An 18,745-nucleotide genomic window follows, 5' to 3' on the forward strand; every position below is an offset into this window, starting at 1 on the left:
GAGAAGAGTCGAGATTAACAATGCAGTCAGTCACAGTAAGAGGAGAGTTTGTGAGGAAAGAGTCACCACACAAGAAGACGGACGTGTTGACACAACTACTTTACATATGTCCTTACTCCTTAGTACAACTTTGATTATATATATTTGTAGTTGTTGAAGATCTCAGAGTGCAGCAATAGCACCAGATATAGGTCCAACAAGGAAGAAATCATGAGCAGTCCTCAGCACCACCAAAAGTGAGAGTGTTCGTAATCTTGCTTATCATCCCTCATTGCAAGTAAATACAACACAAACATTATGTCAAAATTTTATGTAACTTTATTTTAACCAAGAAAGGGCCACACTGAGATTAAAACAATCCAAGATCTCAACAAATACTTTTTTGAGTAAAATGGTATGTCCAGAGTAACAAAAATAAAACCCAAGAAGTAATAAACCGTAATAAGGAGCCGGAGCAAGCTGACACCTGACAGTAACAGTTGTCATGTGAAAATGTAGTCCATGAAAATAAATAATAAAATGATACCAAGTGGACCAATCATGATCATTTGTGCTCAGTCCCTGTAACACTCCCCACACACAACCGTGTTGGGTGGGTCCTAAATCCCCATGTGATACAGTCCCCCTGAAGAGTCCTTATATTTATATCCGTTGTCAGTGCAGAGCTGGAGAGACTTGCTGGCTCATAAATCTGGCCATGCTTAGCAAGCACAAATTTATCCCTCATTAGAGCTCCACACCCTGTGGAGGGACCTGAAATACACACCAGTGTCAAAGTCATGCCAATCAGCCAGGAGTAGGAGGACTCTGCTGGTGTACACATATTCTTGTTGAAATGTCATTTGAATACACAACAGTCTTAAAATTGGAGATCTTAGCATATTATACATCATTTCACAATGAGCAACCAATTGTTCATCCAAGTGTATCCTTAGGTTTTTCTTCTACAGTTTGTCTATATGTATTTAAACATATTTGGGGATTGTGACACATTCACAGCACTGTGATGTCCACTTTGATTATCTCACCCCCTTTCGGTTTTATCCTTCACCAATGTTGCCCTGTGGGTGGATACATCCCATCTTTGAAGCCTCAACTAGAGCCACAGGGAGGTCTGGTATAAAATAGGCTCAATCTGTCTCCCCCTTTCCACCTCCTACACTAAGCCTTAGCCCTTCACTCAAGCTTCACTCTCTTCTCTCAGGGGAAACATGTATGTCAGAGACAGCAGGTGTGAAGTGAGATTAGAAAGCACAGGAAGAGGAGGAGGGGAGAAAAGATGATAATGGGTAGAGAAGTGAGGAAAAACATGAGGATAGTGTTGACGGAGTGTGTGTGTATGTGTCTGTATCTCACTTTGTATGCAAGCAAGTTATGTTTAAGTTAATTCTGTATGCTTGTGCATCAGCTGTGCACATATACTGCTAATAGCCTTTGTTTCTCCTCGGAGAGTGTCAGTCGTTGGGCCCATATGATGGACAGCTTGGTGGCTGGCACTGGTAGATGAAGAAAGCTCCCAAGCCATCCACTCCTCAGAGCAGCAATTATCTCCTAGCCTCAGCTCCACACCATGGGCCTGCATGAGAATGAGCCCAGGGCCATGCTTCAACGTCTGGCATACTCTCTTTGGAAATGCAGACCACATACACATGTACATACAATACACAGAGTGATGGATGTACACCCTAGCTCATACATACAAAAGGAGGAAGGCAGACAGACTATAGCTTACTGGTATTGTCCGCCAATGTTATAGTATCTTGAAAATGACCTGCTGGATTAGCTGAATGTATGAGAAAGGCAGCGTGTCAGCACAGGTTGAAAGCGGGAAGCCTGGGGCTAGAGTTTAAGTTACAGAAACTGACAGGTGAGGCCCCATGGCCATGAGCAAGAGCAGGTAGGTGTTTCTGCAGAAGCCTGAGGGTAGAACAAATGCAAAAAAAAAAAAGCTGTATGAGGTTAGTTTCAACATACAGACTTAGAATGGCATAATAAGCATTGTCTGCTTGTTGAACTCATAAACCTGTGGTTGGAGTTCAACAAGTAGACTGATGGATGCTAGGATATGAATATGAAAAGCTGTATCAACTTCTACTTAGTACTGCATAGCATCACTTCAGTAAACCAAATTCTTGAGGGGGAAATTTTTTATCAGTTTATTAAAATTTAAAAAATGATAACATTAACTTATGGCACAATTTGGGCTTTGGTAAAAAAAAAAAAATAAATAACTTTTGTGACTGAAAAAATATGTACACAAAGAGTGAGATAAATCTTGTTTGCCTTGTTTGGCATGAACAGCAGGCACATATGGCACATATAAACAAACATAAATCTACTGTCAATATTAGCCTGTTTGATTATTTGCTTGCCTAGCCCATCACTTACATTGGTGTTTTATGTCTGTGCCCAGAACAAACAGTATTTCAAGAGAATGCTTCTCAACCAGCTGAAGACGCTTGTACTTCCCAAAACTGCAAACATTTTCACAGCTGCTCTTTCTATTTCTTCCAAATGATGGTGAACAGCAAAGTTCTCAGGCGCTGTGATGCTCCCTGTAACATGAATGAAAGCAGGTGTGCAAGAGGTGTGGATTACCATGGCAATGTGACTGATGAAAGAAACATAAATGCATGTGCCCGTATCAGTTCATGAAACATATTCCATATACATTTCCCCACAGAGAGCGGGGAGAGAAAAATAACTATTACTGTTTATACTCATCCATCTTGAATAATCCATTTATTCAGTAAGAGTAAACACTGGCAAATACAAAATAAGTCAGTAAAAATTGAAGTTATGCCAACAATCATACCCATGATACATTTTACTCTTTTAATAATTCCACAGTGCTTGCAAACAAGTCTTAATTATAGCCTAACAAATGCTGGATTTGTGAGGCTGATAAAGATATTTGCAAATTCTTAAGTGTTTAGTTTTTAATTGACACACCTGTCGATTATAGAGTGATTCGGATTCACCAACATACGCACAATACAAACACCATACCAACAAAATTGGCCGTTGCGCACACGTCATGAAACCGACAGTAATTTTGCGTGCACACTTATTTTGTGCGCAAAGTAAGAACATTTCTACGCACATAGTGAATGAGGTCCAATGTGCCTACACACAACAATCTTCAGAAAGATATACAAGGACAACAAGCCAAACAAAGATAATTAAACATAAACATATCACTATTAAATGGGTGAAAAAATAGATACATAAATATAGAAACAAGTGGACAACATCATACAATGTGTGTAAGAGTGCAAACAGTGCTGAAATAAATACTGAATGTGTAAAAAAGTGATGTTACTTTATATACTGTACATACAGTAGGTGCACAGTATATACAGCCTACTTTAATATACAGTAATGAATGATATGTAGACATGTTACTGCACATTTTGTATTTTAACTAAAAATAAATATATATAATTTGGAGGTAGAGTGGATGTTTTAGTATTACAGGGTTATTGCACAGCGACAGTGAGTTAACTGTTCATCAGGGTGATGGCGAGAGGAAAGAAGCTGTTCCTGTGTCTGGTAGTTTTGGCGTACAGTAGCGCCTACCAGAGGGGAGAAGTTGGAGCAGGTTATGTCCAGGGTGTGACCAAAACATCGTAACTGAATAAAGTGATAAGTATTTATTTTTAGCAGTCTCAAATATAAGCTAAGTAACAATTACATTACACCAAATAGTTCACGTATAAATTAACTCTATCACCAAACTTGCATTCACTGATTTCCACAGCGACATCTTAATGAACAGGCACTGACAGCGGATCAATGATTCAAGGTAGACCATTTCCTTTAACACCTGACGTTTGACTGTGTCACTAAACAAACATCTCTTTAGAGATGAGTAAACAAAGCTATTTCTAACGTTTGTCATAGCCAATTACCAAAGGACATACCGCACGCATGTAGAATCAGTGATCAGAGAGTCCTGGACTTTGTGATGAACCGATGGTCAGTGAACTTGTTACACAAAATCTTCAACATGTGCGGAAGCTGAAATGAGAGATCTTGTTTACAAAGCGGCAACCCTGGTGGTGTTTATGTAGGCTACCAGGTGACTTCTAGGAACAGACTGTTGGCAGAATAAATTGACTTTTCTCAACAAAGCGGAGACATTTGCTTTTTTTGTGTTAAGCTTATTAGCATAGGGTTGCGCTGAGAAGATTAAAATACTCAGCAGCTGGGTTGATTTGTCACAATAAGAGTACGCCAAATAGACATAACAGAGATAACGGCAGGAATGTGTGGCTAAAAACTGACTGCAGCAGAAAAAACAGCTAATAATAGAAAAATGATATGTCTTTCTTTGTCAAACAAGGAAGCGCCTATGGGCAGAATAAGCCTGAATTCCTTTCTTTTTTGTTTTTTCCTCTCCTTTCTTTTTTGTCACCACCAACTTTATTGTTGCTGCTGTGTGCTGTGTAGACGGAGCTGACAGAGAAACGACACTTAGCACACAGATACACACATAGCAACTCCTGCTTCTCTGTGTGCTCTGCTAATATTTACACTGCCAGGCTGAACACTGCCACTATTGAGTTTGGCCATTCAAAATAATGTTTGACTAGTATTAGAACAACAGTGAGGGAAAACTGTCTGGGCAATAAGGCCAGTACCCCTCAGGTTGTGTCCCAGATTGAAAGGGGGAGACTGACGGTGTTGGCTGATGGCATCTTTTCACACTAGTTAAACATTTAGTGAGTCACTGTTTTTTGTGTTGTTGGTTTTTCTTTGTTCTGGCCTTTTGTGCATGAGGAGGTGTGGGGACCTGCTAGTGTTATGTGCGGATGTAGTATCTGACATTTGCTTTGTTTGGTGTTTGTCAAGAACAAAAAAAAAAAAGTATGACGGCTGAAAGATAATAGGAAAAATATTAGTAACTATCGGATTTATAGGTTATTTCCGGTGTTATTCACAGAGCTGGTCAACAAATGTTAAGACTCCTTCAAACTCCATTGTTTGTGATGATAAATTATAAAGAAAATCACGTCTCATCAATCATCTAGCTGAAACGCCATCTGACTGGAACTGTGAGGTTTTGTGCAACAACCTGATCTAAGAGGAATTGCTTTGATTTTGTGAAACATTAGCCTGAGTTTGTGTTAGTTCAGGTTAAGTGTTTACAGTCTTTGATAGCCAGCAGGCGGAGTTCACTGTCCATAGGTCTGTCATCATCATCACTAAAGCAGGTCATAAAAGCTTACAAACAGGTTAATCAGTGTCTAGTGCTTAAGTGTAAAGCCAACACAGCGTGCCCCTACAGCTTCCTTGCTCTAAAGCAAAGCAACCTGCTCATTTCATTCACATTCAATATCCTCCACATAATTTACAATGAAAGCTGTAGCTGGGGCATGAGATGGAGAAAAAAAAAAAAAAAAAAAGACTGACTGAAAATTATAGCCGATATAGAGACAGATCAAAGGAATACGGTACTAGATGTGAGAACAACAGAGGTGGGGTGGGGTAGGACAGGTGGACAACATCAGTTACCTAAGTGAGCATCTTTCATGGTTAGTACTGCCATCTCCTGGTGATAAATATTCTATACTCCTAAGTGTTGAGCATAGTTTGTCAATAATGATGTTTTTTTTTTGCCAGAACTGCTGAAATATAATAATAAAACAGAAATTTAGGGTGGTTAAACTGTAGGATTTGACTTCATAATACACCATAGCATATTATTTAATTCCAACAAGATACATGCTTGATTAACAGACACTGATGTCTTTTACATTAAGTGACAGTTTCAGTTTAAAACCACAGCAAATTAATGTTCTCAACTGATTAGAGGACTTCAGCTTAGATGTCACTTGTGTGAAGATATCATCTGCCACTATCAACTCCAATGTTCTCTACCTTTCCTTCATTACTTGAGAAAGAAATGCTGAAACTGACCACTATAATTGATTACCACAATTACTTATTTTACCATTTTTGTGAATCAGAACAGTTATAATACAGTACATCAAAATGAAAACAATCAACTGACAACCTTTAAGTTAATATTTGGTAATACAGCCTCTCTTGCTCCTAAAAATAAGCAACCTTGACTTCTCCCCTGGCAGTTTTGCCTCATGCAAACTGCTCTAACTCTAAGTTTTGATGATTCCTTCTCCATAGCGTTACCTTTAGACCTCTATACTATAAGTTTTCTCAAAACAATCAAAAACAACGCAGAACTTGTCTGTGTTAGTGGGGGTCTTGATCTTTGAAAGCTACAGTTTTTAAGTGTCAAAATGCTTTAAAAAAAAAAACCTCCGCAAGACATTTCTATCCACAAGGCATCCTCTTATCCTTGAGGGGTTTTGACTTGTTCAGGTGTGTTTTTGCAAAGTTCAGTCTAACTTTTTTCTGACTCTTTTCAGCAGTTAGATTCTCTGAGACCTTTTATTATGTAGCCCTCTTTCACTGAGTTGGCAGCAGATGGTCTGGTTTGAAACAGATTTACATTGTGCCTGAAGGTCAGCTTGAATCTGCTTGGCAGGTGACTGAGGCTCTATCTCTGGTATTTGAGCAGCATTTGATCCCTGACCAATTTTTATCTTGCAGCCACATTCTGAGAACTAAGTTACAGTGCCATGGGCCATAAACATCACAATAGCATTTGGTTTTGTATAAAAGTGAACACACAGTTCTCTGTATGCAGACATGTAGCCTTGAGATATGCCCCTTTTTGACTATATTCTTACACAGTGGTGATAGAATGAGCTATTTTCTATATTCAAAAGTTATTTATATTTTGGGCGTCTGCAAATCATCAAAAGATTAGTATTCTGATAATGAGAACTATTTGTTTATGGTCAAAATATTTCTGACATCTGCTAAGAATACTAATATTGATGAGGTCATTTTCACCAAGAAAACTTTCTAGGTGAAATGGGGCATTATTGAAAATGTTTTTCCCACTGTTGTGCATAGTGCAGAGAAGTGCAGAGACATGCAAGATTTCTGTTGAACAGGAGGCCTATTTGGGGAGCTGTCATCAAATATGTACTTGCTCTATCTATTAACATCCTCTGCATCAACTTCAAGGTGTTTGTGAAAGGTCTGCCAAATAAAACCTAGTCAGCAACAACAAGGTCGCTGTTCAATATCACACCCTCATATTAGCCGAGGTAATTATCCCTCCAGTTTGGCACACAGCATGACAGTTAACATTTTATTGTTGGCGGAGTCCTTTTTTTTTTTTTAAAGACAATGCCATCGCACCACCTTACTGTTTTCAACCCGCCACTGCCAATAAAATGTTAGACAAATATTAGCTTTGGCAGGACCTGACAGCCTTTCAGATCAGTGAAAGTCACTGGCCATATTAAATGGTTTATGGATTCAACTACTGAATAGAAAAAAATGGGGAAAGGCAAAGGGCACAGAAGGGAAGGGGAGGTTTTAGGGAAGGTGGTGTACACTGTCCATTGTTGGATTCTGTTAAGTGTTTCAGCAAATAAAGGTAATGCAAGGTAAACAGGGAAACTGGAAAAGTTACCTTAGCAAATGTTGCTTCTGTAAAACCTTTGTGTCAGCATAGTAGGTTTATTTAAAAACATATCAAAGTATCAATTAGCAACAGTACAGAGACCTAGTAAATATTATAGAAGGAAAACTAAGATATATTACAACTTGGGTCAATTGTTATAACTCATGACATCAGATTTGTCGGTCATGATAACATTGCACTCGTCCAAGTTCATTCTCCATACAGGGCAATGTCATTAAAAATAAGTCAGTCAGAGTTACAAAACATGAGCAGTCAGACGATCAGACAGGTTTTAAACAAACATCCACTTTAGCCAAACTTACATGGAAAAGAAAACAAAAGCAACCGTACTTGCCAAAGCTGTGTGCACTCAGTTTTCCTGTGCAATGAGGGATTATTAGCAACATTGCAGTGGGGCTCAAATTTGATTTTTCCACCAAATAAAGTCATAGGTCATCTGGCTAAACTGTCAGCTTGTTTACAACCTGTCAGATCATCTGACTGCTTGGGTTTCTTGCTCTGCTGGATCTATGTTTAGCTATGTCGCAGCATTCCAAGAGTAATTACTTTGGTAAGTACACTATTAACATGACCAGTAGACAACCCCATGTGGACAAACCCAGGCTGTTATAAACCAGTTTTCTTTAAAGGTGGCATTAGGGAGAGAACCACTATTCCATATCATGATAGCAGATGGCTTGTGCTCAGAGCAGCAGCCCTCTCTTCCATTCCCATCTGAAAATATGAATGCTGTGGATGTGAACTTCTACAAGTGAGAAAACACATACACATGTTCAGTCACATAAATCCTCTGATGTCAAAGTCTGACTAATGTAGCTCCCAACCTAATGTAGCAAAGGTGAAAATGGCTCCTTTCATTTTTGGAACTAACAGAAGTACAATAAGAGCTTTGAAACATAGCACCTAACATTACTCTATTAAAGGAACAAAATGGTTCCTATTCAAAGAGATCTCGTGTTTGTCTTAAGAGCTACTGTGTTTGTGCTCTGAAGTTATTTGTAAGAATTTTTAGCATCTAAAATAAAAGGGAAGTTATTTCTGTAGCTTTCACTGGGCTAAACACCATCATCATTTCTTGATTTTTTTTTAAAATTCAATAGTAAATGTTACATTAGTTATAGTATTATTGTGTGATCTCTACTAATCACATCCCCAGACAATGTCGGCTTTGTTAAAAAAGCTTCTCTAAAACATGTTCAACAACAAAATATTTAAAGAAAAAACCTCAGTATGCTATTTTCTTGTAACCAGTGTGAGCTCAGTTGAAAAGGAAAGCAATTATGTCTCTTTTGAAAAGCCATTTGGACAGCTCTTGTGGTAGCCTGTGAGTAGCCCCACTCATACATGACTCATTTCTACTAATTTTCATCCAGCAACTGAAAATGCACCACACTCCACTGCTCCTGCCAGCTTTTGGTGCAATTATACCCGGGCTCTTTCACACACTTATCTTCTCCATCTGAGGTCAACTCAGGCCCTAATAACCACATGTTTCAGAATCCAGCATCTTGAAATAGTCTAGTGCATTTCAATAAAAAAAGCTAACGGTGCTATTACTCAGATCAGAATTGCAGCATGTAAAACTCATATCACAAAGGATATCTGAACCTTATAGATGCAAGTCATAATTGCATTTTTGCATCATGTAAAGCAAAAATAATCAAATCTAATCTTTTACTAAAATGAATTAGGGTGCAACAAAAGCTGGATAGTTATGTGTTACTGTCTCAAACCTATCCAAAGAAGCAACATAAATACCCTTAATAATTAAAGATTAAATTCATTTGATCTTGAGCTCATCAACAAGGTCCCAATGGAGAGCCACACATCTGACAAAATGATGTACCAAGAAGCAAGGTACAGAGGGATGATTTGAAAGCAAGTATTTGGAAGCCCCACAAACCCAATCAGCACAGTTGCCTTTTTGTGCTTGCCAGTGTTTACTTGTTGAGCTGCAGTGCAGGGAGAGTAACACAAAGAGGGAATTTCATTCTACAAAGACTGAAATACCTGATGAAGGTTGGACAGACTGAAACATTGTAAACTAATAAATATTCCAGCAGTTAGCAAAACATTGTGCAGGAGTTTTTCTCACTTTTATTCAAACACTACAAAGATTGTAACTTTGGAAGATACCCACTTGATTTGTCAATGCTACTGAAGTCTCAGATTTGCTTCAGATAAACTTTGGAATGGATTTTTGCTCAGAATGAGGACTGTGGGTTTCGTACCCAATTACTTACATTGAAAGCGCAATAGGTGGGAATCTCTCAATGGCCAGTATGATCACATCAAGCATATGGGAAACTTGACATTAGTTTTAAGACAGGAAGATACTGAACCTATCATTTAAAACTTTTAATTGATGCCAAGTCAAGTTTACATACTGTATATAGTGAACTTTACTTGGACTAGCTATGCTGTTAAATTGGCAGTCCATCCCATTTTCCATGTAGTCATGTCCGCCAACATTTGTGAGCTGGCTACAATAATTCATCTTTTGGATGTTTTACACTGTGGGTAGTGACATTAAGTAAGGCCACAGGTGTTTTTGTGTCTTTTGTCCATTGCCACTCTGATACTGTAAAGTTACACAAGGTAAATAAGCACTGGAATCTTACTCAGGTCGGTGAAGTTGAAGACAGCAGATTATATAGATTTATCAATAGAAGTATTTGCACAGCTGCAGTTTGGTTGGGTGATCAATCACTGACATAATTGCCAAGGAAATGCAATGTACGCATGCAGACACATACTGTGTTTCTTTCTCCTCATACTACAGTAAGTGACACTGACAGTTAATAAGGGCAAAGGTGCAGAGGGCCTTTATTTGCAGCTGCTTCCAAGAGGTGAGTTAAACATTAAAGATGTACTGCACACAAAAAAATGTTTGAACTGTAAACTAAATTGTATGACTGTAGTGTAATGAAACACATCAATGCAGGTGTTAATATTGACATTGGAACCAATTTTTTTTTTTAAAAATTGGCATTTCACTGTTTGAAAATGGCTCAACTTGTCACCTGCTGTTAAAAATCAGCCCTGAAAAAGCAAGGCCAATGCTGACGTAGAGTTGACCGTTTGGGAATTCTCTATGTCATGAAATTTATATAAATGGTAGAATGATAACGCCCACCTCCCTGAACACCATGCTCATTTTCAAATATACGCTGATCAAGAGAGACAGTTTTAACTTCAGGAGCTAATGGCAGCTACAGCGGTGCTGGCCTGTTGGAGGGGGTCTCTCTGTCTGCGACTGTCCACGGGAGGAAGAGCTGCTGGCAGCCACAAAAACAACAGAAATCCTCCTCCCATCTCACCCTGCAACTCTTTAACTGTCCAGCTGTCTGTTCCTGTGGTTATCAGCTGGTAAAATCTTGTTTTAAAACGTTAAATCATGGTGTAACTGGATCTATGCCGAAACTGTCTGTCCTGTCTGTCAGCTGAACCTGTCTGCTGTGGAGCAGCTCCGCCGAAACTGAACCTGTCCTCTGCAGAGCAGAGCTGCGGTCGGACAGATTCAGTAAGCTCCGGTTACACCGCAATTTAACATTTTAAAACAACATTTTACCAGCTGATAACTGCAGGAACAGACAGCTGGAGAGTTAAAGAGCAGCAGGGCGAGATGTGAGGAAGATTTCTGTTGTTTTTGTGGCTGCCAGCTCTGACTTCTGGCTCGTTTAAATGTCGTTGCACTGTTTGTCTTCTCATTATTATTACTAGTGCAGTGCCTGTTCAAGACGTGTCTGTTCGGAACGGGCCAATTGCTAGGCCTCCAGTGTTGCTGCTTCAACACGTAGAAATATTAATACTGTTGATGTGAGGTGAATGAGTATATACACCAACAACAGGAAAGAAATTAACATTCTATTATACACAGACTTTCAGTACTGTAATAGTGAATCTTTTCCCATTTCAAGTATCGTATTGAGCTCTTCGATTGTTTATTTTCTGTGGCTTCAGTGCAGATCATTTGTGTGGGTATACTTGCTCAAAAGATTTGTGCTTATATCAGACATATTGGTTTTGAGCTGCCTGTGGGATGTAGCCTAAGAGTCTATCCATTCTTGATTAAGAGCAGTGTTTTTGCTGTCTACTTTTGCTTCTTTAGAGCACATGTGAAACAACTTTTCTCAAGCTGAGCTGATACTAAAAGGTGACGTGAAAACACTGAAGGCCGCTGATTGGTCAGTCAATTATCTTATTCACGGGCTTCTGTTTCAGAGAAAGGTTTCCACTTCTCCACCATCGCTCTCTCTCTCTTTATATCTTTTCAATTCAATGGGCTTTTATTGGCATGAAAGTTTCAAGAACTATGTTAATATTTATATTAATCATATATATACAGTATATCCTATGCATGTATGTGTGTGTGTGTGTTTGTAGGTCATTCATTTTCCCTCAAGTTGTAGCATGTTGATACATATTGGGCAGCAAGATATGCCCTGTCTCCTTCTCCTAGGAGTATTTTTAATTTTGAGGGGTCATTAAGCTCTTTGAAATCTGAAATAACAGTGTTCAAATTGTTAAAGTAAATGTTCCTTAATTCATTGAATGTTTTACATTGTAGGAGGAAGCAGTAGTCTAGTAGTCTCTCTCTCGCTCTTTCCTTAACTGCCACGCTTGAAACACAGCATTCACACATGAGGAAAAAATGACAGATTTGTCCTGTTGTTCTTTGTATTTACTGCTACATTTGTTGGATGCAATAAATGAATGAAAAGGAGAAATGCAGAGGAGGAAAATGAAACAGAAGCTAAGCATCTGTCTCCACAGTAGATCACCTGTTGAGTGTTTGATGATTGTTTATTTGTGCTTTAGAACATAACCACCGTGAAACAATCAGAATATAATGTATTCCTGTCATTCACTGGCTTTCTCTCTCTCTCAGAGAAAGCTTTCCACCACTGTCTCTCTGTTGCTCGCTCGTGTTCTCGGTTCACTCGCCCCCTCTCTCTCTTTTTCTCGTCTTTTTTTAAAATGAGTCGGGAAGCCAACAACAAAGCCTAACTTTTAACTTTTAAGTATCAAACAAAGAGAAGTGTCCTCCCCTGTCTCTCTCATGGGAGGGTTGTACAGCTCCGCCTGTGCTCATGACATGCACTCGCAGAGCCCAGAAGCCACTCCCCGCTGCTACAGAGCGGAGCAGCTCGCTTGTTTATTCAAAGTTTATTAATATTGAACATGTCCAAATTGCATCAAATTCAACACTGCACTTCCTTGGGTCCCCCGCAATGAACCCACCGAGTGTGAAATAGATCGGATGAATGGTTCTCCAGTTACGCAAAGGACAAATATACATACAGACAGACTTTTTCAATTCATTCTCTATGGTAGTTCTCATCACTACGGGTGTAATCCCATCTCTGACCACAGTGTGGGTTGCAGTGGCAGAGTGGCGGTGTCTGTATTTCCATTCATTGACTCCATAGGCAGAAGAAGAAGAAGCAACTCAAAGTTATTTATGAGGTATTTTTTATCTATTTCTCGAGAACCGCTCATCCCAACAACTTCACACATCGACATTGCACTTCCTCATTTCCCCAGCAATCCACCTGCCAGGTATGAAGTAGATCAGATGAATGGTTCTCAAGATATGCGAGGAACAAAATTGCATACATACATACATACATACATACAGACAGACAGAGATTCCGTGCTTTATATAGAGAGATTATATATCACTAAGCAACCCCTCCCCTCTCCTCTCCACAGCCCCTCCTACCCCCCTCTCAGCCCCTTGCCCACATTTTGGCATTTTTCAAAATTATGCAGTGAGTAGAATTAGGCTCAGAACTAGGGGTGCAGTTACACTTTAATATGTCAGCCATATACACCTATATGCCATTTATTTGTTCTGGATATGTTCTGGCAGTGTTACCTTGGCTAAATAACTTTCCTGTTGTGAGACATCGCTGCCTCAAAGACAGGTAGTGGGGTTTAAGCAACACAAAGGTATCCAAAAGAATATACTGGAGAGGAAAGCAAACTACTGGAGTCTAATCTCTGAAGATTTCTGTCATTAAATACAAAGAAACTATGAGATGATAAACTAAATTAGACGTTTCTGTGAAAACCCACCATACATTTCTAATCTCTGAGAACTCCTGACCACATAAGAGGTTGTGTCATCATGACATCATCCAGTTAACTAGCTAGCTGGCTTCAGTTTATCTTAGAAACTGCTAGGTTTATGCAACAACAATAGGACTATATAGCTATAAGATATACAGCTATAAATATAGCTATAAAAATATCTACAGCTATATTTGGGTTCCACCACCATAGCTAAATGGCTATTTTAGACCTTGCCATGCCTTTTGATAGTGTCTTTATAAGCTTGTAGCTATGTGTTAATAAACAAATGAATTATAATGGTAGCTTTTTTCAGCAAAAAAGGTTTGTAATGTAATAGGGGTAATTATCTATTTTCAAAACCAATTTGGTAATAAATCCTACCAAAGTTCAAGCAACAGCAAAAGCAAACAAAAACTTGACACTATCACCAGTTTGTCACCAGTACTTGACTAATTTCTTCTGAATGTTAGATAGTCAAAGCCCTCTGAGTATTCTGACCTTGTACACATCAGCTTTGCTTTTATTAGGTATATAAAACCAAGGATCATGATTTTCCTTAGTAAAATGATAAATAAGTGACTTATTCTGTGATTACACAGATGCTGGCACATTTATAAGCCTTTTCACAAACATGAGCCATATCAAGGGCTCTGAAATGCAAACACAGAGTACATTAGGCTAAGTTATTTTTAGCGGCTACAGCTATGCTTATTGCAGATAAGAAAATGGTTGAAATATCAGTATGGTCTAATGAAGGTAATCTAATTCAGTGTGTTGAAGTGGTGTCAAAATTCATTACATCACTCCAGTAAAAGTAATTTGTATGAGTATGACAATACGGCTAAAATTTTCATTTACAATTTCATTGAACTTTTCAAAGTAAAATAACCCAGAAAAGATTTAACTTTGAGCAGGACTTAGCCAGATTAAATCCAAATTTTGGCGATGGGTTGAATTTCATAGTCCACAAAAAGACAGATTAATTTGTAAACAACCTTCCATCTACACTAAACCAAAGGTTTTTCACATTCCACATGACAACATTATGTCACCTCTAACTTTTTAATGTCCATATAGCCAATACAAGTGTCATTATCCAGCGTTTTTGCAAGTACATTGTTTGTGGACCTTTGTGAGTGTGTCTGCATGTGTCTCGTATGTTTAAACATTCTTACTATAATTTATTAGATCAAATATGTGGTATAATTACACCACGGAATTATCACTGCTATTAAAAATGATTAAAATACAACAGCCATTCTGTCAACTTTGGCAAACAAAAACTAGTGGCTGGCTGCCAGCCTGGCATCCATTTCTACAGGCTACTTTTGGGCCCTGGAACATTTAGCACAAAGTCTTTTTCTCAATTTCAAGAAAAAACCGAAACACATTAAGTAATCTCACTGCATTGCTTCCTTCCACTGGACACCTTTTGCCTGGATTTGTGTCTCAGTCCTTTTCTAATATAAGAAGACTGCATAAGAGTGGCAGAATTCATGATAAGTCTTGGTCATAAGTTGAACCATGGTTGAGAGTGTTGGGTAATACAATAGTAGAAATGTTACAATCAGGCACTGTGAAAGCAGTGATGCAGGTGACTAATTTGCATTAATAATGTCAGTAGGTGTAAAAATAAGGATAGCAATTATAAATAATTTTCAGGGGGTGAATGGACTCCACAGCAGTGTAGTTAAGACCTTACAACCTAAAAGTAAAAGGACGCTGGGAGTTTAAAACACAAATGAAATGAGAAAGTGATAGAGAACCATTCATACTAGACCTTAATCAGTGTAGGTGGACAGAGATCAGTCTCAACACTGTCATCACAAAGACAACCACAGCCTGTAAAAAGTCAGCCTGGGATTCACAGCACCTTAGCAAAACCACACCACTGACAGCTGCAGAAACTGAAGGCTGTGCCAGGAACACAAGGAAAATATCCAACCCACTTTGGCTGTGAGTGTTTATCCCTCAACAATGCCTTCCAATATTTTCTGTGGATGCAAAAACCCAGAGCTTTCATTGTTCTTGGCAGGGACCTTCATGTCCTGGTTGGTGTTGACGAGGAACCGGCTTAACGGCAATCACTTGCAAATGTATTTATCTTTTATAGCTCATGATTGCAACTGTTTTCTGCCAAGGCTGAAGCCAGAGTGTGAGTTAAAGCCTTTACTTGAAATTCCTGTAAGACAATTAATTTTACTCCAATCTCTTATCTTTTTATGTTTTAATATGGCTGGAAAAGGGCAACAAGCCAAGTAACCCAGTGCCTTACTATTTTAACTAGCTATTTTAACAGTTGGTGTAAGTTTGAGCCAGGGAGTCATTACCCAAAGACATAGCAATAGGATAACAAATGAGGCCTCCAAGTGAAACAAAGCCAGATTAGCACATTTCTTTTCTCTGAATGTAAATACAGAAAGCATCTTTTTGTGAGGATAAAGGATAAGGCATCCTGTAATCTATTTATAGTATTTGTTTGTATTATATTTGCGCTGTGCCAGATAGTGTAACCCTGCTTGGCGGTAGCATTCTTGAATGGGATTTTGTGTAATCAAATTCAAAGTTATGGATGTGACTGTGCCACAAGCAGCTGCCTTTTAGAACAGCCTCTATTTCATATTACCAATATGGTTGTGTATAAACCAAGGCACATTCAGTAATTTGGGGATTATGGCTACAGCAAGGTTATACATAAATCTGATGAAGGAAAATAGTCTCAGCTCTCAGCTTCAGCTGCAAGTCGAAAAAGGTGAAGGAGGAAATACTTAAGATTTTGAAAAACATTTATTGGCATTTAAACACCTTTAAGTCAAGACTAATAGACAAGCATCTTATACCGTATCCAGGCCAACAAGAATCTTTCTCTCTATGCTAAAGGACAATGTTGTAGTTGCTGGAGCTCATCTGCATCTCAGTGTCTCACCATTCCAACACATTAGCTCCAATGTATCCCTGACATATTGAGATGTAGTGCAAGAACTGTACTCTCGGCACCAGGCGATGTGCAGCTAATGCACTTTGCTAATGTATTATTTAGAAAGTGGCCCCGCTAATTGAGTTTTAATGTCAGTGGCCACTCTCCCACATGTGTTTGACCGCGCACAGAGGAAAGTTTAGATGTTGATAGATTACAGTTGGCCACTGGTGGCAGCTCCAAAGGTCATGGGCAATGTTGGGGCAACCACCACAACCTCAGCTGTTTTAAAGGAAATCTGCCTGCCTTCTTCACACATATGAATATTTTACTCACGTTTTAGACTGCAGACATGATCAAACAAGCTCTCTATTTGATAAAACATGTGGTATATGAAAAGAGCCTTACCCTATGTATGTTTAACTTATTAAACACTAGGTTGCTTTAGAGATAATGAAGGCATCAAGTATATGAAAAGACTTCAAATAAGATAATCCACATACATACAAACCAGACAAAAATATTTAAGTGCTACTGCAACCATTCAAGGCATATATGAGGAAATCATTAAGAGCATTTCTGATGTAATGTTCAACAAATACTAATGAAAATGACAAAAATATTCATGACTTCTCTGTAGGGGTAAAAGGAAACTGAACTGAATCTAAGTTGAGAAATAGTACAAGGTTTGCAAGTTGGAATATGCTCCCTGAATAAACAAGGATAAATTTGCATTTTAAACAGCAACACATTATGTGCTGCAGCTTTGTGGAAATCATTAGTTACACACTTCCTTGCAATTATTTTGCTAGTTCACCCCACACGTTGTCTATGATAGGAAGGCACAGAGAAAGGCTCTAGTCTTTATGAGAATCACTCACCCAGAGCACAAGATAAAGCAGAGCAATAACTTATTTCAAAAAATCCCAACCGGCTAATTAACATTGTGAATTCAACCAGAAAGTCAGTATTCCTCTGACGAGTTTAATTGCATTGATGTGTGAGCCACAATTTAATGGCTCAAATAGAGAGCTGCTTTGGCTCCCATAAATGACAGTATTTCCTCACTGTAACAGGATTTTTTTTTTGTACCATAATCAAGTTTAGCTTTACCTGAGCTCATTTGATGATTTAATAGACTTAAATGAGTTTTCCTCCCAAGGTTAATTATGAAGCACACAATTAAATTTGCTACTGTGCTGATTGCTTATTTATAAAATGTCTTCAGTTCTGCTTGGAGATAAAGTGATTATTGGATTGGACTGAATACCAGCCAAATCATGTTGTGTGCTTAAGCTCGCTGATGAGTTCCAAGGGTCACTGAAAATGAAGATCCTCCTAGGCTGTAACAACCGATGCATGCAGAACACAGAACTTCTGGCCCAACCTCTACAACATAACGAGTTGTAATGTCACTGTTTAAATTGTGTATATATACGTATGAATTTGGATTTCTTCATATGCAGAAGTAGTAGCACAGGGCTCTAATAAGAGGGGTCTTTCGAAAACCGAAAACACAAGAGCAAAATTGTGAAGAAAAGATTACCCAGTGAGTTTGGCTGCTCTAATATAAGCCGCAGTTATTAGCATGAGCAGCACATCCACTGTGTAGTGTTTACCTACTGTGTTGTCCTGGATGCTACCAGAGTTGCTGTTAGAAGTTCTATCCTGGTCTTTATTGGATCTAAGTTTACATTCCAGAAACCTTAGCCAATGTTATGCAAGATAGCACATTTGCCACACGCATTATTTTGTCCTCATCCCAACAGCCTTTTCTCTTCTAACTTTATATGTGAAAACCCTGTATAAAAAAATCAAGTATGTAAGCTAAGCAGCCAAACGGGGTTATGTTAGAGGGAAAATAAGTCTGCTCATATATTTTTCTTTATCATATTCATACTAGGGCTAACTAGCTCTGCACTGCAACAATGCCGTTTCTGTATCTCCAGAATTTTTGCCTGGTGCTTCTCCACGCATCTTCATCTTCTTTTGGTTTACTATGTATATAGCCATCAAGTGCATATTTAAGACCACTTTTACAAGAATCTGCCTCCTGAATAGAGGGCATGTCTGTCGAGTTTAGTTGATCCTCAAGGTGTTCCTTCCACCTCCTGACAATGTCCACAGTCAAGGTCAGCAATTCTCCACCCCTGCTGAAAACAGCCTGGGCTTAGCCCTGCTTCCCCTTCCTGAGTTGCCTGACGGTTTGCGAGAACTTCTTTGAG

This window comes from Thunnus albacares, chromosome 1, assembly GCF_914725855.1.
Source record: "Thunnus albacares chromosome 1, fThuAlb1.1, whole genome shotgun sequence".
NCBI lineage: Eukaryota > Metazoa > Chordata > Actinopteri > Scombriformes > Scombridae > Thunnus > Thunnus albacares.